A 20,030-nucleotide genomic window follows, 5' to 3' on the forward strand; every position below is an offset into this window, starting at 1 on the left:
CCCACTCTGCACCACGCTCCCTCCCCTGTCCTTAACTCCCCTGATCTCCCTAGCTGCGTCCCGCTTCCGAGGCTGATGCGGCAGCATCCGGCTTGCCTTTTCCCCATACTCGTAGACCGCCCCCTGGGCCTTCCTCCACTGCACCTCCGCCTTCCTGGTGGCCACCAGGTCGAATTTGGCCTGGAGGCTGCGCCTCTTCCTCAACAATCCTTTCTCAGGCTCTTCTGCATACCTCCTGTCTACCCTCACCATCTCCCCCACCAGCCTCTCCCTCTCCCCCCCCCCGCTCCCTCCGCTCCTTGTGGGCCCTAATGGAGATTAGCTCTCCCCTCACCACCGCCTTCAGTGCCTCCCATACCATCCCCACTCGGACCTCCCCGTTGTCGTTGGTCGCCAAGTACCTCTCTATACTTCCTCGGACCCGCGCGCTCACCTCCTCGTCCGCCAACAGCCCCACCTCCAAGCGCCACAGCGGGCGCTGGTCCCTCTCCTCCCCATCTCCAAGTCCACCCAATGCGGGGCGTGGTCCGAAATGGCTATTGCCGAATACTCGGTATCCTCAACTCTCGCTATCAGCGCCCTACTCAAAATGAAAAAGTCGATTCGAGAATAAGCCTTATGGACATGTGAGAAGAATGAAAATTCCCTAGCCCCCGGCCTTGCAAATCTCCAAGGGTCCACCCCTCCCATTTGGTCCATAAACCCCCTCAGCACTCTAGCCGCCGCCGGCTTCCTACCCGTCCTAGACCTGGAGCGATCCAGTGCCGGATCCAACACCGTGTTAAAGTCTACCCCCATTATCAGGCCCCCCACTTCCAAGTCTGGGATCCGACCCAACATACGCCGCATAAAACCCGCATCGTCCCAGTTCGGAGCATACACATTGACCAGTACCACCCTCTCTCCCTGCAACTTACCACTTACCATTATGTACCTACCGCCATTATCTGCCACAATGCTCGACGCCTCGAACGACACCTTCTTTCCCACCAAGGTCGCCACCCCTCGATTTTTGGCATCTAGCCCCGAGTGAAACACCTGACCTACCCACCCTTTCCTCAGTCTTACGTGGTCTGCCACCTTCAGGTGTGTCTCCTGGAGCATAACCACATCCGCCTTGAGCCCCTTTAGGTGCACGAACACGCAGCCCGCTTAACCGGCCCATTCAGTCCCCTTACATTCCAGGTTATCAGCCGGATCAGGGGGCTAACCGCCCCCCTCCCCCGCCGACTAGCCATGACCCCTCCTCGGCCAGCCACGCGCCCGCACCCCACACCCGGCCCGTTCCCCACAGCGGCATACCACCGCCTCGACCCCCCTCCACTCGCTCCAGCTCCTCGACCTTAGCAGCAGCAACTCGATTCCTCCCCCCCCACCCCCCCCCTCGGGCTAGGACCCATCCTCGCTGGTTTACTTCCCCCATTGCACTTCCGCAAGTCAGCTGACTCCTGCTGACCCCGGCCACTCCTGCCTCGCCTTTGACTCCTCCCATTGTGTGGCACATCCTCCTCTCCCGCTCCTCATCCACAGGCTCTCCCCCTCCCCCCTCCGTTCTAAGGGTGGGAAACAATCCTCACTTCCCTGCCCCGGCCCCGCCCCCCCAGTCTTCGGCGCGGGAAATAAGCCCGCGCTCTCCACCTACCAGGCCCCGCCACCAACCAAAACAGTGCCCAACCCGCCCCATCCACCCTCCCCAACCCGAAAGAGAAAAACACAGAGAAAAAGAAACCCAAAACAATGCAAAGGCCCCCCCCCGAACAAAAAATAGGCATAACATATCCACTGCAGTCCCCAATCGCCCATCCCGACCCTCAGTCTGTGTCCAGCTTCTCGACCTGAACAAAGGCCCACACCTCCTCCGGAGACTCAAAATAATGGTGCCGGTCCTTATATGTAACCCACAGTTGTGCCGGCTGCAACATGCCAAACTTCACCCCCTTCCTGTGCAGCACCGCCTTCGCTCGATTGTACCAGGCCCTCCTCTTCGCTACCTCTGCACTCCAGTCCTGGTATATTCAAACCTCCGCGTTCTCCCACCTGCTGCTCCTCTCCTTCTTGGCCCACCTGAGCACACACTCCCGATCGACGAACCGATGGAACCGCACCAGCACCGCCCGCGGAGGCTCGTTAGCCTTGGGCATCCTCGCCAACACTCTAAGGGCCCCTTCCAGCTCCAGGGGCCCCTGGAAGGACTCCGCTCCCATCAGCAAGTTCAACATGGTGACCACTTAGGCCCCCACGTCCGGCCCCTCCAGCCCCTCCGGGAGGCCCAGAATCCGCAGATTCTTCCGCCTCGACCGATTCTCCATCTCCTCGAACCGCTCCTGCCATTTCTTGTGGAGCGCCTCGTGCGCCTCCACCTTTACCGCCAGGGCTAAGATCTTGTCCTCATTGTCAGAGATCTTTTGTCGAGCCTCGCGGATCGCCACCCCCTGGGCCGTCTGTGTCTCCAGCAGCTTATCAGTAGAAGCCTTCATCGGCTCTAGCAGGTCCGTTTTAATCTCTCTGAGGCAGCGCTGGATACCCTCCTGTTGCTCCTCCACCCACTGCCTCCACGCTGCCTGGTCTCCGCCCGCCGCCATTTTGTCCTTCTTCCCTCCCTTCTTCAGGTCCACCACCACCTTTTTTGTCGTCCCGCTCCTCGTTAAAGCCATATACTGACGGGGAGCTATTATTAACTCCTTCCCACACCGGGAAATGTCGGAAAAGTGCCCTTGGGGGCCCTGAAAAGAGCCCAAAAGTCAGTTTTTGCGGGAGCCGCCGAATGTGCGACTTAGCTCCGCATAGCCGCAACCGGAAGTCTCGAGAGGGAATCCTTTTGGCAGTGTTCGCTTCACCAATCTGCCCCAAAAAGTCTGTAGAAACTCCTGAAAAAGGTCTCAGAGTCCGTTCCAGACGGGAGCTGCCAAATGTGCGACCTTCTCCTCCATGGCCGCCAGCGGAAGCCTCGTCCCCGCTTCTTCAATGGCCTTGGTGAGATCTTTTCACAGTTGTTCCCTCTGCTGCTAGAATTCACCTTTAATAAAGGCCCTCAAGTCAGCTTGAAGCCTTTAAGCTTGCCCTTCCCCCGCCTGCATGCTGGAAGAGGCTTTTGTCTTTACAGCAACTACAGCCAAATCTTTTACTCTTTCTGCCGGGTCTGGTAACCAAGAGACATACCATTCCTGTGGGACACTGTCGGGGGAATGTTGCAGTCTTCTTCCCACACCGGGAAATGTCAAAAGAATGCTGTTGGGGGTCCTGTAAAGAGCCCAAAAGTCCGTTCCAAGCGGGAGCTGCCGAACCTACGACGTAGCTCTGCATAGCCCGCACCCGGAAGTCTTCACCAACCTCTTTAAACACTGTTCGCATTTGTCCTCCACCTCAGAAAAGAACCCACTCATGCTCGGCTTTGTCATATGTGCTCTGTGCACCACTTCAAATTGAATTAAGCTCATTCCCGCTTATGAGGAGGTTGGGTTTATCCTACGCAAGGCCTCACACCAAACCCTTCCTCAAATGCACCACCCAACTCCTCCTCCAACTTCCCTTTTATCCTCTCCATCGAGGCTCTCTCCCTTTCCATTGACTGCCCATAAATATTGGAGATCTTGCCCTCTCCTATCCCATCCTCAGATACTGGGGCTGAATTCTCCGCCGTCGGGATTCTCCATTTTGCCGGCGGCCCGGGGGTTTCCCGACGGTGTGGGGCTGCCCCACAATGGGAAACCCCATTGACCAGCCAGAGAAACGGAGAATCCCAACGGCGTGTCGCACCGGATTGGACGGAGAAACCTGCGTGGGTTTCACCCCCACAACCCAAAGATGTGCAGGTTAGCTGGACTGGCCATGCTAAATTGCCCCCTAATTGGAAAAGAAAATAATTGGGTACTCTAAATTTATTTTTTAAAAACAAAGGGGACGATAACTGCGGAAAAGTGACCCGCTCCCTCCTCACAAAATTCCTAATCTTCAAGTAACGGAATCCGTTGCCCCTCAGAAGCTGAAACGTTTCCACCAGCTCCCCCAACTCTGAAAATCTATTCTCCACAAACAAGTCCCTGAACCTCTCTGTCTCGTCCCATTCCCAAACCCTGTATGTCGAATCCAAACCCACTGGATTAATCTACGATTTCCACAAATTGGCGTCCACAGCGACATGCCCTCCAGCTTAAAATGTTGCCTGTTCCCTTTGGGTGCTCCGGTTCCCTCCCACAAGTCCTGAGAGGTGCTGTTAGGTGAATTGGACATTCTGAATTCTCCCTCGGTGTACCTGAACAGGCACCGGAATGTGCCGACTAGGGGCTTTTCACTGTAACCTCATTGCAGTGTTTAAAAAAAAAAAAATTTAGAATACCCAATTCATTTTTTCCAATTAAGGGGCAATTTAGTGTGTTCAATCGACCTACCTTGCACATCTTTGGGTTGTGGGGGTGAAACCCACGCAGACACGGGGAGAATGTGCAAACTCCACACGGACAGTGACCCAGAGCCAGGATCGAACCTGGGACCTCGGCGCCGTGAGACAGCAGTACTAACCACTGCGCCACCCTGCTGCCCTCCTCATTGTTAACATAAGCATACTTGTGACACTGATAAAGATTATTATAAACTGATTCCAAACTCTTCATGAGGCTGCCACGACTGGGCTCACAGTGTATTTGGCCGGTGAGAATGGAGGCAGAGCCATCACCAGTCCCCTCAGAGACCTGACCCTATACACGAAGCCCCCTCCATCCGCCCCAAAACCGACCCACATCCATGACCCTTTTCTGAACCTTCCCAACATGTGCGGTCGAATAATAGTTAATCAAAATCGTCAACGCCAACCCCCCACACCCGACCGCCTGTCCCTCTGAAAAAGGTTCGCTGAATCCGAGAGGCAATTATTTTCTGAGTCCGAGGCACCTTACCTGCCCATATAAAGGCTGAAATTATCCTATTTACCCTCCCAAATAAAGTTTTAGGCAGGAAAAGCAGGAGATTCCGTAAAATAAATAACAATTTCGAAAGGATTGTCATTTTCATTTTCGCCCTGCCAGGGACAACAGAATATCTGAGCTCTTAAATTCATCCTTCACCCCCTCTACCAAGTTGGCCACATTCAACTTGCACAGCAGAGTCCAGCCCGTATTCCCAGATACGAAAACGTCACCAAGTGAAATGGCAACTTCTCCAGGCTCCTACCTTATACCGGGCAATTCACGGGGAACACCTCACTTTTCCAAATGTTAGCTTGCGCCCCGAAAAAGAGCCAAACTTACTCAGCATCTCCATAATCCTACTCATACTGGAGATCGAGTCCATCACATATAACAAAAAGAATCGTCCACATATTGGGACACTTGATGCTCGGAAACCCCCTTCTCTATTCCCCTCCACTGTGGCAATGCCCGAAGCGCCATCGCGGTGAACCCCATGAAGCCTCGTGGCATCAGGTCAAACGTGGGCAAGGAAAACTCTTGCTGATACCATGTATTGTCCACCGTCAACTGGTGAATCAGCCCTACACCACGTTGAACACCACTTAGAAGAAGCACTGAGGGGACAAGGGCACAGAATGTACTCTGGGTGGGAGACTTCAATGTCTATCACCAAGAGTGGCTCAGTAGCAGCACCAAAGACCAAGCTGGCCGGGTCCTAAAGGACATAGCTGTTAGACTGGGTCTGCGGTATCTGGTGGGGAAACCAACAAGAGGAGCTTGACCTCATCCTCCCCGACCTGTCTGCCGCAGTTGCATCTGTCCATGACAGTATCGGTAGGAGTGACTATAGCACAGTCCTTGCGGGGACAAAATCTGGTCTTCACCTTGAGAATACCTTCCATAGGGCGGCATTTCGACACAGTGGTTAGCATTGCTGCCTCACGGCGCCAAGGACCCTGGTTCGATTCCGGCCTCGGGTCACTGTCCGTGTAGAGTTTGCACATTGCTCAGGGGCTGGTTTAGCAAGGGGCTGGTTTCGCACAGTGGGATAAATAGTTAGCTGCAATGCAGAACAATACCAGCAGCGTGGGTTCCATTCCCGTACCAGCCTCCCCGAACAGGCGCCGGAATGTGGCGACTAGGGGCTTTTCACAGTAACTTCATTGAAGCCTACTTGTGACAATAAGCGATTATTAATCTCCCCGTGGGGTCACAACCCGCATCCCATAGATATGCAGGGTCGGTGGATTGGTCACACTAAATTGCCCCTTAATTGGACAAAGAAAAGAATTGGGCATTTTAAATTTATAAAAAAGAAAAAAAAAAGAGGATACCTTCCATCGTGTTGTGTTACACTGCCACCGTGCTAAATGGGATAGATTTCAAATAGATCCATCAACTCAAGACTGGGTACCCATGGGGTGCTTTGTGCCATCAGCAGCAGTAGAATTATATACAACCACAATCTGCAACCTCATGGTCTGGCATATCCCCCACTCTACCATTACCACCAAGCCAGGAATCAACCCTGGTTCAATGAAGAGCATCGCCAACCCTGGAGAGCATGTCAGGAGCAACATCATGAAGACTGAAAAATGAGGTGTCAACCTGATGAAGCTACAACACAGGACTACTGGCATGCCAAACAGCATAAGCAGCAAGTTATAGACAGAGCTAAGCAACTCCACAACCTATAAATCAGATCTAAGCTCTGCAGTCCTGCAACATCCAGCCAGAATGGTGATGGACAATTAATCAACTCACTGGAGGATGAGGATCCACAAATATCCTCATCTTCAATGATGGAGGAGCCCAGCACATCAGTGCAAGAAACAAGGCTGAAACATTCGCAACAATATTCAGTCAGAAGTGCTGAGTGGCTGACCCTTCTCAGCATCCTCTAGAGGTCCCCAGCATGGGCGGCACCGTGGCACACTGGTTAGCACTGCTGCCTCACAGTGCCAGGGACATACGTTCAATCCCAGCCTTGGGTGACTGTCTGTGTGGAGTTTGCATGTTGTCCCCATGGGTTTCCTCCCACACTCCAAAGATGTGCAGGTTAGGTGGATTGGCCATGCTAAATTGTCCCTTAGTTTCCAAATATGTGCCTGTTAACTGCGGTTACGGGGTTATGGGGATAGGGTGGGGAGTGGGCCTGGGTAGGGAGCTTTTTCAGAGGGTCAGTGCAGACTCAATGGGCTGAATGGCCTCCATCTGCACTGTAGGAATTCTATGGATTCTATGGATCACAGATGCCAGTCCTCCCCCAATTCAATACACTCCACATGAAATCAAGAAATAGCTGAAGGCACTGGATACTGCAAAAGCTGTGCATCTGAACAATATTCCGACAATAGAACTAAAGACTTGTGCTCCAGAACTTGCTGCACTCCTAACCAAGCTGTTCCAGTACAGCTACAACACTGGCATCTACCCAGCAGTGTGGAACATTGCCCAGATATGTCATGTACACAAGAAACAGGATAAATACAACTTGGCCAATTACTATCCTATCAGTCTACTCTCCATCAGCAGCAAAGTGATGGAAGGAGTCATCAACAGTGCCATCAAACAGCACTTACTCAGCAATAACCTGCTCACTGACACTCAGTTTGGCTCAGCTCCTGACCTCATTACAGCCTTGGTTCAAACAAGGTCAAAAGAGCTGAAGATGAGGTGGGAGTGACTGCCCTTGACATCAAGGCAGCATTTGACCGAGTATGGCATCAAGGAGTGTGGCATGGGAATCAGGGGGAAAACTCTTTGCTATTTGGAGTTATACTTGGCATGAAGATGGATGTCAGCTCCAGGACACCATTGCAGGAGTTCCTCAGGGTAGTGTCCGAGGCCCAACCATCTTCAGCTGCTTCATCAAAGATTATCATAGAATTTACAGTGCAGAGGAGGCCATTCAGCCCATCGAGTCTGCACCAGCTCTTGGAAAGAGCACCCTACCCAAGGTCAACACTTCCACCCTATCCCCATAACCCAGTAACCCCACCCAACACTAAGGGCAATTTTGGACACTAAGGGCAATTTATCATGGCCAATCCGCCTAACCTGCACATCTTTGGACTGTGGGAGGAAACCGGAGCACCCGGAGGAAACCCACGCACGGGGAGGATGTGCAGACTCCGCACAGACAATGACCCAAGCCGGAATCGAACCTGGGACCCTGGAGCTGTGAAGCAATTGTGCTACCCACAATGCTACCGTGCTGCCCCTTTCCTTCCATCACTGATGATGCGCAATGTTCAGTACCATTTGTGACTCCTCAGATAATGAAGCAGTCCATGTCCAAATGCAGAAAGAGCTGGAAAATATCCAGGCTTTGGCTGACAAGTAGCAAGTAACATTCGCACCACACAAGTGCCAGTCAATGGCTATCTAACAAGAGAGACTCTAAATATCTCCCCATGACATTTAAAAGCGTTACCATCACTGAATTCCCTGGTACTCACATCCTGGAAATTACCGTTGGCCAGAATCGGAACTACACTAGCCATATTAATACTGTGGTTGGGCAGCACGGTGGTGCAGTGGGTTAGCCCTGCTGCCTCATGGCGCCGAGGTCCCAGGTTTGATCCCGGCTCTGGGTCACTGTCCTTGTGGAGTTTGCACATTCTCCCCGTGTTTGCGTGGGTCTCATCCCCACAACCCAAAGATGTGCTGGGTAGGTGGATTGGCCATGCTAAATTGCCCCTTAATTGGAAAAAATGAATTGGGTACACTAAGTTAAAAAAAAAAAAATACTGTAGCTACCAGGGCAGATCAAAGGCTAGGATTCCCATGGTAAGTAACTCACCTCCTGACCCCCCAAAGCCTGTCCACCATCTCCAAGGCACAAGTCAAGATTGTAATGAAATGCTCTCCACTTGCCTGGATGAGTGCAGCTTCATCGACATTCAAGAAACTCAACACCATCCGGGGCAAAGTAAATCACTTGATTGGCCCCAATTCCACAAACATTCAATCCCTTCACCACCGGCGAACAGTAGCAGCAGTGTGTGCCATCTACAAGATGGACTGTAGGAACTCATCTTCACCCCTATTGCAGCACCTTCAAAACTCACGATCATTGCTATCTAGAAGGACAAGTGCAGGAGACACATGGGAACGCCACCACCTGGAAGTTCCCCGATGTAATAGCCCTCACGAGACCCATGGGGACAATCCAATTCATCTATCCATGGGGCTCATGGAATACGAGCTCCTCCACCAATGGGCAGAGGCCCATCAGCTGGGGGTCATAGAATCACCTCTTAAAAGCCGTCCTGGATTAGGACCAGCATGATCGGTAGTCCTGGTTGGGACCTATGTGCTGCATTCCGTGTTGCAGCCTTTTTTTAGACTGAAAATAAACTGCCATTTTAATTCACCTTCTCGGGTCTTGTGAGCTTTTATACCCGCCAAGTCACTCACCCTCCTGACTTGGAAATATATGGCCATTCCTTCACTGTCACTGGGTCAAAACCCTGGAACTCCCTCCCTGACAGCACAGGGTTCAAGAAGGCAGCTCACCACCACCATCTGCAGGGCAATTAGGGATGGATAATAAATGTTAGCTTAGTCAGCAACACCCACAGCCTATAAATGAATGTTTTAAAGTCAAAAACCCTTGTTTAACAATACAATTGATCCTTTCCATGTGTCGGAGCTCCCTTTCTGATGGGAACTATATGGTGATTGGCATCAACTCTCTATATTAGAGGTTAGAGGGGCTGTAACCTGCCTGATTATTCCATTCTCCTCTGTGTCATCAATTGGTCCTCAAGTCAGGTATGGGTTCACAATATGACCCTCGATAAATGGTTCGTGAATCAATTTCCTTTACACACACTGATACAAACCAGAGATGAAATGGCATATAATTTTTTCTGACTGCATTATTTTCCAAACAAGACAATTAAATTACGAGTGGGAGGGAAATTCTCATTCATGTTAATTGAAAGAGTGGACAGATAGAGAGAAAACAATTTCAATTCTATTAATTACCATCTTCAGCAGAGGCAGGAGGAAAAGAAACCATTGCGAGGTAGAGAGGTCAGTAAGCCAGATAATACCCTTGTCGGTCGGCTTGATAACAAAGCCAGGGTTGGACCTTAAAGAGTGGAATGCAGCAGGTTCCGAAGGAGACCGGTTTGAGTGGAACAGAGAAATTAAGATGGACAATATCATACTGACTTCTCAATGAAAAGATCAAGAAAAGGAGCCAGGACTATTAATGCCCCCAAACATTAGGGGACTAGCATGGTCCGGCACAGCTCTTGTTTCACAAATCTACATTTATATATCAGATTTTGCGACCTCAGGATGTCCCAAAGTGCTATGCGGCCAGATATGTAAGCACTGGAATTCAGCACTGTACTGAGAGAGTGCTGCACTATTGGATGTGCTGCCTTTTGCCTTAGACATGAAACTAAGACCACCATCTGTTCGCTCAGGTCTCATGGTACTACTCCAGAGAAAAGTATTGGAGTTCTCTCCAGTTCCTGGTCAATATTCAGCCCTCAGCCAACATCACTGGAAAACAACAATAGCAACAATATTTACAAAGCACCTTCACCTTCAAATGCACTCAGGATGGTGTTGCTATGGGTACCTATTGGGCTTCTAGCTTTGCCTACCTTTTGTGAGATTCGGGAAACTTTCCTTATTTCAATCCTCCTCAGGCACCCTCCCTCATCTCCTTTTCCATACATTGATGGCCATATCAGTGCTGCATCCTGCTCCTACCCAGAACTCAAAAATTTCATTGACTTTGTTTCCAATTTCCACTCTTCCCTCACCTTCACAGGATCCGGCTGACTCTTCCCTTCCCTTGCTGAACTTCCCTGTCTTCATTTCTGGGGATAGGCTATCAACGAAAAGGCCACAAACTCCCACAACCTCTTTGACTGAACTTCCTTGCACCCCACGTCCTGTAGGATCTCCATTCCATTCTTCCATTGGGGCAACACGGTAGAACAGTGGTTAGCACTGTTGCTTCACAGCTCCAGGGTCCCAGGTTCGATTTCCGGCTTGGGTCATTGTCTGTGTGGAGTCTGTACATTCTCCCCGTGTCTGCGTGGGTTTCTCCGGATGCTCCGGTTTCCTCATACAAGTACCGAAAGATGTGCTATTGGGTAATTTGGACATTCTGAATTCTCCCTCTGTGGACCCGAACAGGCGCCAGAATGTGGCGACTCGGGGCTTTTCACAGTAACTTCATTGCAGTGTTAATGTAAGCCTACTTGTGACAAAAAAGAATTAAAAAACAAAATTCTCGATCACATCTGTTCTGATGATGCTTCCTTCCGCACTAGCACTATGGAAATGTCTTTCTTTTTCCTCAAGTGAGGATTCCACTGGGCGGCACTGTAGCACAGTGGTTAGCACTTGGTGCTTCACAGCGCCAGGGTCCCAGGTTCGATTCCTATCTTGGGTCACTGTCTGTGCAGAGTCTGCGCGTCCTCCCTGTGTCTGTGTGGGTTTCCTCCGGGTGCTCCAGTTTCCTCCCACAAGTCCCCAATGAGGTGCTGTTGGGTGAATTGGACATTCTGAATTCTCCCTCAGTGTACTCAAACAGCAATGTGGCGACTTGGGGATTTTCAAAGTAACTTCATTGCAGTGTTAATGTAAGCCTACTTGTGACAATAAAGATTATTATTATTAAAGATTATTATTCTCACCTCAGACATGTTGATATGTCCAACCTCCAACATGTCTAACCCATTCCCTGCCCTTCTGTTCTAACACACCTTGCCCTCCCTCCCTCCCTGAATCATTATGGTGTTTTCCTTCCACCTTCACACCTCTATATTCAAAGGACCATCCACTGCCATTTCCGCCACCTCCACCGTGATATCACCACCAAAGACATCTCCCTCTGCCCTATCCTTTCAGCATTTCCAAGGGACCATTCCCCCCACAACACTCTGCTCCACTCTGGTCACCCCAACACCCCACCCCTTTCCTATTGGCAGCTCCTCATGCAAGCACAGGAGATGCAACACCGTCCCTTTTACATGCTCCCTTCTCACCATCCAATGCCCTGGACACTCCTTCCAGGTGAAGCGGGGATTTACTTGCACGTCTTTTAATTTAGTCTACTGTATTAGCTGCGTATGCTGTAGTCTCCTCCAGATTGGGAAGACTAAACACTGACTGGGCGACTGTTTTGTGGAACACTGCCGTTCATTCCACAAACATGACACTGAGCTTCCTGCTTCTCATCATTTCAATTCTCCATCTTTCTCTCGCTCTGACCTTTCTGTCCTTGGCCTGCTGCAGTGAAGCTCAGTGCAATATCGAGGAACAACACCTTGTCTGGAATTCTCCGGCCTTTGCGATTCACGTTTCTTGCCAGCAGCCCACCCCCGCCTGCAGGTGACAAGAGCGGGAAAGGCAGTGCACGACCAATCAAGGCATCTTGTCCATTGAAGGTAATGTCTTCCATTTGTTAACGTAAAGCTCAGCCCCACTAAAGGAGAGCCATATGGACTCAAACTCTATTTTCTTTCTTCACAGATGTTGCCAGACCTGCCGAGTTTTTCCAATACATTGTGGGCTGGATTCCCCTTGCCGGGATGCTTGGAATGCATTCCCCGATGGGATGGAGAATTGGATGTCGGGGCAAAATTGGGATTGGCGTCAGGCGCTGACCCGAAGGCGATGCTCCGACCCCACACTGGTGGCGTGAACGACTTCCATGCCATACGCCAGCAGCAGCATGTAAATCAATGCAAATGGGTCTTAATGACCATTCATGCCTATTTAACGGTCCCGGCACCTTATATGCTGCCCTTCCATGATTCTCTGGCTGGGAATCACGTATGCATGGCTCACTTGTGGTCTCTACAATCGTAGCCCTGATGTGGTGGACCTCCTCCTTGGCCACTGTGAGTTGCACCATGCCAGGGCCACAATGGTAGACACCATCCAAGCCCATCCAAGGCCCCAACCCCCCGCCCCTCACCGCAAATCGGCTCGCCCAACTTCCAAGTATGGGGGTGACCCGGCTTGCCCCCCCCCATCCCCCAGGGATCCCTGTAATAGGGTGACCCCCCCACAGGGACTCCTGTGATAGGGGGATTCCCCCACAGGGACCCCTGTGATAGGGAGACCCATTCATATCCCTTCACGCTTCAGTGTCCAAAGTGGTGAAACCCAAATGTTTGTAAACATTGACCATATCAAAGAGATGTAAGTGCACTAAGTGTATTCCAATCACTCAAGAATGTGATTTCACTTACGTTTGTGTGTGCATTGTGAGTGTGTGTATGAGTGTTTGTGGGTAAGTATGTGTGTGAGTGTATGTGTGAGAGTGTATGTGTATATGTATGAGTACGTGTGCGTATGTGTGAGTGTGTGTGTATGTGTGTCTGTACTTGTGTGTGTATGTGTTTGAGTTTGTGTGTATGTGCGCATGTGAGTGTGTGCGTTTGATTGTGTGAGTGTATGCGTGTATGTATGAGTCTGCATGTGTCTGTGTGTGTGCGTGCATGTGAGTGTATGTATATGTATGTAAATGAATATGTGTGCGAGTGTTTGTGAGTGAACGTGTGTGTATGTGTTTGTGTGACTGTGTGCATGAATGTGTGTATGTGTGTGAGAGTCTGTGTGTAAGTGTATATGTGTGAGTGTGTATCTGTGTGTGTGAGTATCTGTGTGTGATTGTGAATGTTTGTGTCTGTCTGCATCTATATGTGAGTGTGTGCATATAAGTGTGTGTGCATGTTAATGAACATGTGTGTGTAAGTGAATGTGTATATATGTGTGTGTATGTATGAATGTGCATGTGTGATTGTGTGTGTATGCGTGTGAATGTGTGTGTGAGTGTGTATGCGAGGGTGTGTGAGTGTGTGTGTGAACATGTGTTTGTTTATGTGTATGTGAGTGAAAATGTGTCTGTGACTGTGAGTAAACGTATGTGTGTATATGTGTGTGTGCCAATGTGTGAACATGTGTATGTGTGAGTGAGAGTGTCTGTGCATATGTGTATGTATGTGTGAGGGCGTATGTGTATGTCTGTGTGTGTGCATGTGTTAGGGTGTGAGTGTGTATGTGTGAGTGTGTGTATGTGTTGTAAAGAACTTCTTGCAAATCCTTGTCTGGTCCCTGTGTGCTTTTTAATTCCTGTTTTGCTGATTGCTTCAACAGTGCAGATTTTGGGGTTTAAACTACAGACTTTTGAAACCCCCGCTGCAAGCTGCTACTTGAACTGGCCCAAGGGGATTGATTCCCCTCCATGCAGTGTGCTGTGTGGCATAGTCCCATGATGTTATTTTAATGAACTTGGCTGGAAGCTAATCATCTTCTCTGAAATTCCAGTAGATACCCTGCTTTCGACTGTGATTGGTGGAGCCCATCAGAAGATTCCAGAACAGAAGGCAGACTCCATTTTGGCACCCAGTTCTGCTTCGACATCGAGAGCAGTCAGAATCAGGTTTAAAATGCTCTCTCTATCCAGCCAGGCCTGTGAAGGTAACCTCTGATTACAAGGCTGCGAGCAGCCTGCAGTCAGCTCTGTGAAAACCTAGGAAGCAGTAGATTCTATCAGCTGACGCTGGCTCTCAGGTTTTAATTTTGTTTTTGGGACAGAGCTGAAGAAGGCTTCAAGTTCTCCCTACCTGAAGAAGGTGCATCGCTCTCAAAACTCCCAGTTGGAGGCTCTGTTTTCTCCTCCGCTAAGCTGATAGGCATTCTCTGTGAGACTGTTACCCAAGTTAGTTTTTGGTTGGATCAAGAAGCTGTGAGTGCAAGTCCTGATCTCTCTGTTCTGATGGGTCTCTGTCTGAAGGTGCAAAATAAAGACCTTTCTCTTCACTATAGTTAATCTTGATCTGCAGAAAGAGCAGACAAACGTTCCAGAGGCAGAATGGAATGAAACACTTCTTTTAAACTCTGAGGTGGAGAATTATGGTTCCTTCTCAGTGAGTCTGAGAGTGAATCTGTTGGTGCCCTTTACAAGTGGAGCTGACTCTCCAGAGGAATTCCTGCAGATTGAAGGCAGATTCTAAAAGATGCAAACCAACCGATGATGTCAAGACCGCTGGCTACAAAGACTACCACCTCAGCAGCAAAGATTCATCTCACGCCTTTTTAACCCTGTTATTTTAAAACTTTTCCTACCCACCCACAGTGTGTGCCTGGGTGGAGGGTCGGATCAGGTTTGGGGAATAGTTAGATTAGTACACCATTGTTCTATTTTTGCCATTACATGTTTAACCCCATTCATCACATGTTTAACATGTTTGTGGGCAGCACGGTAGCATTGTGGATAGCACAATTGCTTCACAGCTCCAGGGTACCAGGTTCGATTCCGGCTTGGGTCACTGTCTGTGCGGAGTCTGCACATCCTCCCCGTGTGTGCGTGGGTTTCCTCCGGGTGCTCCGGTTTCCTCCCACAGTCCAAAGATGTGCAGGTTAGGTGGATTGGCCATGATAAATTGCCCTTAGTGTCCAAAATTGCCCTTAGTGTTGGGTGGGCTTACTGGGTTATGGGGATAGGGTGGAGGTGTTGACCTTGGGTAGGGTGCTCTTTCCAAGAGCTGGTGCAGACTCGATGGGCCGAATGGCCTCCTTCTGCACTGTAAATTCTATGATAAACCCATCTCCTGTTGTAAATAAACAGTGATTTTGTGTTTTACTTTCAAATATGGTGCCTGTAAGTCATTAGAACAGTCGAGGGTCAAAGATCTCAAGAAAATATACAAATTATTGATTAATTCACACTTACGCTGGGATTCTGAGGTCTGTGGGACTGGAATTGACCACGCAATTGACCGGGGTGATGTAACAGTGTGTGTATGTGTGAGTGTGTCAACACAGTATTAACATATCTTTCGTGTCACATAAGAAAAAGCTTAAAATTACCTCTTAAACAATGTTAACCAATACATGCAGAAACATTGGCTGTATTTCTTCAGAAGCTGCTCCGGCTTGTTTCAGCTCACCTTTTAATTACACCCTTAAATGCTTAGAAAGGAACTACTAATCTATCTACAGACATATATTTTAACTGAACTGAGATGCTTGACTTCTGCTCACATCTCCAACTAACCCACAACTAAACCCTGCTTTTCTGCAAAATGCCCTGGCACCTCCCAGTAATTACATAATCTTACCAAACTGAAATCTAATCAACTCCACAGGGAATCCCTTTAATCCAAACAACATTTCATTAGCCTAACCTTTTTATGATGCCTTTTTATAATGGCACCCCTGGCTCCCAAAACGTAGTTGTCTTTCAAACTAGAATTTATTTTCAAAACATGACTGCAGCAGTCACACACTAACCCTTACTGCACCAAATAGATGCAGTGCGATATATCTGAAATTCCTACATTCATCACAATGTGTGAGGGTATGTGAGTGTACATGAGTGAGTGTGTGCATATGTGTGAGTTTGTGTGAATGTGTGTGAGTGAATGTGTGTGTGATGTGTGAATTTATGTGTGTGTGAGTGAATGTGTGTTTATACGTGTGCGTGAGTAATGTGTGTGCATGTGTGTGTAAGTGCATGTGTGCCTGTGTAGATGCATGATGTGTGAGTGTGTGATATGTGTGTGATGAGTGTGTGTATCTGTGCATGTGTTTGAACGATGTGTGTGCATGAGTGTGTGTTTGTGTTTGGGACCTGTGTCCATGAGTATGTGTCTGTGAGTGCGTGAATGTGAGTGATGCATGTCCATTAGCTTGTAAGTGTGAGTGCGAGTGTGTGTGGTGTGTGTGATGTTAGTGTGCATGTATGATTGAATGTGTGTGCGTGTGTGTGTGATGTATGTGTGTGTGATGCACCTGAGTGATGTGTGTGCGTGAGTGAGAGTTTGTGTGAGTGTGTATGTGTAATGTTTGTGCATGAGTGTGTGTGCATGAATGCATGTGAGTATGAATTTGTGTGTTAGTGTATGTGTGTGAGTAATTAGTGCGCGCGTGTGGGTGTATGTGTGAGTGCATGTGTGCGAATGATATGCGTGCGTGAGTCTGTGCGTGTGTGTTTGTGATGTATGTGCATGTGTGCAGTGTGTATTTGTGATGTGTGTCCATGAGTGTGTGTCTGAGTGCATGGGTGTGTATGTGTGTGTGTTAGTGTGTATGTGAGTGTGTGTGTGCATGCGTAATGTGTGTGAGTGATATCTGAGTTATGCGTGTGTGAGTGATGTGTGTGCATCGGTTTGTGTGTGAGTGTGTGTGCATAAGTGTGTGTGTACGTGATATTTGTGCATGAGTGAGATCATGTGAGTGTGTGAGTGTGTTCTTGAGTGTGTGTGCATGTGTGATATTTGTGCATGAGTGAGTGCGTGTATGCATGTGTGTGTGAGTTGTGATGAATGTAGGAATTTCAGAAATATTGTATTGTATGTATAACAATAATAATAATCATTATTAGTGTCACAAGAAGGCTTACTTTTTTTTCTTAGTTTTAGAAATTTAGAGTGTCCAATTAATTTTTTTTCCAATTAAGGGGCAATTTTGCGCGGCCAATCCACCTACACTGCACATCTTTGGGTTGTGGGGGCAATACCCAAACAGACATGGAGAGAATGTGCAAACTCCACACGGACAGTGACCCGGGGCTAGCATCGAACCCGGGTCCTCAGCGCCATGAGGCAGCAGTGCTAACTGAATTTGACAAGACAAGACAAAAACTGAATTAATGCCGGTGAACATTCAGACAATAAATAAATGATGTTCAGTAAGTGTGCCAACCCGACTGTGGTCCTTCATCTCTGTTTGCACAATGTAATGTTTCACTGTGCATTGGTTTCACAGTTGATAACCCATTTATTTTAATTGCTAAAATAATCCCATTGATAATTGCACAAATGCTTTAACCAGCACATTACCAGAGGACAATAAAGCCCTGAATGTACCAGCTGTGTCTCAGTGGGTAACACTCTTGTCTGCAAGTCAGGCGGATGTGGGTTTACAATGCTACTCCAGGCTGCCATTCCAGTGCAGAACTGAGGGACTGCTGCTCTATCACACCTCTCTTTTGGTGAGACAATAAAGCCAAACATCATCTGTCCCTTCAGGTAATCAGAAAAGATCACATGGAACTATGTCAGGAGCCTCTTACTGGATACTGGCCAACATTTGTCCCATTAACTAACATCATTGAAGCAGGTAAACCGGTCATTCACCTCAATGGTGTTTGTGGGATTTTGCTGGGCAGAATTTTACTGGTGCTGATGCGGCAGGGCCAGAAAGTCAGGTGTGACCCTGCTTTCGACATCTGCGGAACCCTGGCCATAACATTCAGCCCCCAAGAGCTGCTGGCCAATCGGAGGGCTGGCAGCTCTTCGGTTTCAGCAACGCCACCGGCAACAGAGTCTGGATGCAGACCTGCCCACAAAGTAAGTGGGTTCGATGCCACTGAGGCAGACCCTGTCAAGCAGTGGCAGAGGAGGTTGGTGAGGCAAGAGGCTCTGTCTCTTTGGGGGCAGCTCTTTGTGCCTGTGGAGCGGCTATCGGTAGGCCCATCCTCCAGCTTCCCCACCACTGCTAAAATTCCAGAATGTAAGGAAGGTGACAGCCTCTACACCACAGTTCACCCCATCCCTGCTGTGTGTGCAAACTGGCTGTCGAGGTTCCCTTCACGACAACACTGCTGAAATGGCTGTGTAGCACTTTGAGGTACTTTTGACATTGTGAATAGGTACCATCTAACTGCAGGTCATTCTTTATTGCATTCACACATTTTGCTCTGGATACACAAAAAACTGCACCAGTTCTACGCTAGCTTATGAATGTTGTTATCAGCCCGTACAATTTGATTGAAAAAGAAGAGATCAAAATAAAGAGGGGAAAAAGCATTCAAATTAATCAAAGTTTATTTTAGCTAATTAAAATGAATATATATATATTATATATATATATATAAAATCTAATGACAGGAGACCAGATGGTGTGAAAGGCTAGGAGACCGTCGTTTTACCCCTGGGATCTGAATTTGAATCTAGTCCAGAGCGATGAAATAAAGATCTCCTCTCGACGAGCAGTAAAGGTTCCATGAAGACTGCACCCAGGGGATTTCCAACCCAGTTCCTAATGGGAGTACATCCATACCACAATACTGTTGGTGACTCGACACAGGTTGATAATGAGTCCAATTGGACAAATGTAAGTGTCTTGCGAAGTGGCGTTGAGGAAACTAATTGGTGTGGAAGAGAGACAGAGGGAGTTTTAGCTTACAAATGACATGGGCTATACCTGGCCAGGAAATGTTCCTACCCTGGGCGCCCAAAGCATTCCATTCCCCTTGCAGTAAAAATCTGTGAATCTTTCAGGAAAATGGACACTGTTGGTAACCTTTCCATACTGCTTTCCCAGGTGACCTTAAGGAATGTGAGCACAAACATTTAATAATAATAATAATCTTTATTCTCACAAGCAGGCTTACAGTAACACTGCAATGAAGTTATTGTGAAAAGCCCCCAGACGCCAACTCGGGACACAGAGGGAGAATTCAGTGTCATAATATACACCAGTATATAATGGTGCAGACACACACACTGATGGACACACAGCAAGACCAATCAACACACACAACACCGCAGCCAATCACCAGTTAGAGCACACTCACTATAAAGACAGAGGGCATCAGTTTTCCCGCTCATTCAGGATGCAGCCTCTCAGAAGGACAGAGCTTACAGCTTACAACACAGATCTTCACCATGTGCTGAGTGCATAGACTGGTTAGGACAGACATAGGTCTTTAGTTTAATCGAACATCGTGTTAACCCACAGTGAAAGTATGTTCAACAGTTTCTAACTTAATAAAATAGTGTTGTACTATTTTAAGTGTTGGTGGCCTGTATGTGTTCCACGGATCCAGAGCACCCAACACATCATGATACCAGGAGTTGAGGGATATTATAACTTCTTAGACCTACCTGCAAGTGATCTGCCTTCCACCAGCATACAGTCATCCTGCAAAATGGACAGCGTCCGCCCGCCGCCGCCGCTCCGCATCACCCGTAACCTAGGGGCCAACTGGAAGATATTCAAACAACGCTTCCAGCTCTACCTTGAAGCCACAGACCGGGAAGCTGTCTTAGGCACCAAGAAGATCGGTCTCTTCCTATCCACGGCAGGGGAACTTGCCATCCACATTTTCAATCCTCTCACCTTTGCTGATGA

The sequence above is a fragment of the Scyliorhinus torazame genome, chromosome 17, assembly GCF_047496885.1.
Source record: "Scyliorhinus torazame isolate Kashiwa2021f chromosome 17, sScyTor2.1, whole genome shotgun sequence".
Lineage (NCBI taxonomy): Eukaryota > Metazoa > Chordata > Chondrichthyes > Carcharhiniformes > Scyliorhinidae > Scyliorhinus > Scyliorhinus torazame.